This window comes from Podarcis vaucheri (genome assembly GCF_965113315.1).
Source record: "Podarcis vaucheri genome assembly, chromosome: 7".
Lineage (NCBI taxonomy): Eukaryota > Metazoa > Chordata > Lepidosauria > Squamata > Lacertidae > Podarcis > Podarcis vaucheri.
In genome coordinates this window covers 42437629-42440228 of record NC_138765.1, presented here as the reverse complement: position 1 = coordinate 42440228, position 2600 = coordinate 42437629, and the positions used below count along the sequence as shown (strand labels likewise).

The window sequence follows — 2600 nt, the reverse complement described above, 5'->3', positions numbered from 1 at the left end:
CAGTGGGTAAAACTGAACCATGAACAAGAACCACAGACTTAAGATTCTCAGTGAAATTAATTGAAAGGTTTATTGATATTCTGTGATCTGTACAGGAATCAACATTAACAAGTTGCCTAGACAAGAACACCCATTCAAGCAGTTTGAGGTAAAGAGGTGGCAATGCAAGGTGACTAAAAGAACAATAATAAGACCAGTCTTTGCCAACCTCATGCCCTCCAGTTAATTTTGGACTACAACTCCCATCAGCCTTAGCAAGCACAATCAATGATCAGGGAGGGTGGCTTCCTCACCAATGTTCTAAAGGCACATTAACCACTCAGCTTAGACTAGCCTATAACACACACACACACACGGGGCGGGGAAGGTGTTCTTATCCCAGTCTGTAACTGAATTAAATTTGAAATTGTTTTTATATGTGAAATTGCATTGAATGAAATAAATAAACGGAATAAAGCCAAAATAAAATAGTTTAAAAAGTGGGGCTGTCTCTTGGCTTTTCCTTCTTCTAGGACAGGATTCACCAACAGGGGTCCCTCGCAAGACATTGTTGTCCAGCTCCCATTGTCCTTGGCCACTGGCCATCTTGGCTGGGGCTGATGGGAGTTGGAGTCCAACATCACCTGGAGGGCACTCAGTTGACTACCCCTGCTCTAGCAGTAAAAACAAAGTCAATCTGTTGCTGCTGCACAAGAGAGAAACATTACCTTTACCCTTTGAAGGACTCAGATTGACTTGGTGAGTCTCACTGATCAGTGTTCAAGAGCCCCTGATTTATATGACTCCAGAAGGGGCACTTTGATCCCTTAAAAAATAAATAGAGCAGGCTTAAAAGGGATCGCTGCTGATGAGTGGCAATTTGGTGCCATTTGTATGTTTTGGCAAAGTTCAAAGGTCTGGGCTTTTGCTGATATATATAAAAATTTTAAATGACAATGCATCACTGTGGCCGAGAGAACAGAAGAATGCCGTCCATAAACAAGAAGCAAACAGGGTTGCTAGGTAACCAAGAATGAAGGCCTAAAAGCTGATTCCGCTCTGAGATTAAGGCATGTTTTCAAGTGAAGGGACACACACACACACACACACCCAGCACATTTCTTCAGAAATATTTGCCTAATACGATTTTTGAACAGAATACTTTGACTTCCTCTCCCCTCACCAGGTAGAACCAGGAGATAACGTTAGTCACTCACAAAGCAATTTGTGACCACAGCCTTATCTGTGGGGAAACTGGGAGGCTGCCAGATGAGAACTGTTAAAAAGGAGGGCAGAATGGCACATGAGAACAGCCTTCCCCTATGCTCATGTAAGGCCACGCCCTTCTTCAGGTAGTCATCTTCTGGGTCACCGACTGAAGCCATGACAGTCAGTAAGTTTCCTAATTATGCCAATATTTCCCTTTGCAGTGCTGATCAGACCTCCCCAATGTTCTAATTCTGTCGTCTCTCTCCTGTAGAAGCAGCAAAGAAGGCAAAGCGTTTGATTTGCATGTAGTGAAATGTGTTGGTGGTGAAGGCAGGGATTTCTCAGAAACACTTCACACACTGCTTCTCGGGGAACGTACTGTTGCTTGCTTGTCTCTCACCTCAGAGGCACCCAGCCCCAAACTTTCAGAATCCTCTGTGGGATTTTTTTCTACTCGATCTGTACTCTGACTTCTTGCTGTTTCGTTGTAATTTTCTTTTGTAGTATATTTTTTGAAATTAAATTTTCAAACATTTTCACAATAATCTTCATATCAAATAGTTACATTCTTTCATAAATTGACTTTCCACCCCTGTTTCCAAAGCGTTTTTACTCAGACATTTTCTACTGCATTATATCTTTATCTGTTGCAAAACGTTTCTCTACGACAATTATTTCATCATTTTTCTTCTGCTGCTTTTATCTTGAATCCTGCCCACAATTTCATTTGACTATCGTGGTTTTTTTAATAGTCCATGAAAGACCTCCATTTCTCTAGGAAAAGTTCATCATTTTGATCTCTTAATTTCATTGTCAGCTTTGCCATTTCTGTGTAGTCCAGTACTGTTTCCTTGTATTTTTGAAAAAATGAGGAATCTGCCAAGTTGCTAGCCCTCTTCAAGCGTTCAAAGCATGAGTAGCACTGTGTGGTGCTCTCCAGATGTTACTCAGCTGCAATTCCCATCATTCCTCACTGTTAGACATGCTGGCCTGGACTGATGAGAGGTAGAGTTCAAAATCAGTAGGGCACCACTTCCCCTGGTGTTTAGGCTCAAGGTGTGGTGGTGTGTGCTAGCCCAGCTGATTCCTGACTGAAAAGCAGATTCTAACCATGTTCAACTGGAGGTCTCCCTGTGGACCTTCATATTCTTCATGCTCGGTACACAAAATTTAGCAGAGGAGGGGAGGGTGGGACTGGCAGGGATGTTGAACATGCAGGCAAGTCTGGCACAAACAGTGCCACACACATAAATAAAAGCCTAAAAGAGCCTGCTGGATCTGGCCAATGTCCCATCTAGTCCAGCATCCTGTTCTCACAGTTGCCAACCAAATGCATGTGGAAACCCCAAGAACTGGAGACGAGCGCAACAGGACTCTACCCACCTGCGATTCCCAGCCTCTGGTATCCAGAG

The 2600-nt window shown here is 43.1% G+C and overlaps 1 long non-coding RNA gene across 1 annotated transcript; it reads left to right on the top strand.

Annotated features, from left to right (window-relative positions):
- The first annotated feature begins 1295 nt into the window (after nucleotides 1–1295).
- LOC309536714 lies at nucleotides 1296–1733 on the top strand. The gene is made up of 2 exons (XR_014221712.1): nucleotides 1296–1372; nucleotides 1460–1733. It is a non-coding gene; the product is annotated as an uncharacterized lncRNA (long non-coding RNA).
- The last annotated feature ends 867 nt before the right edge of the window (nucleotides 1734–2600 follow it).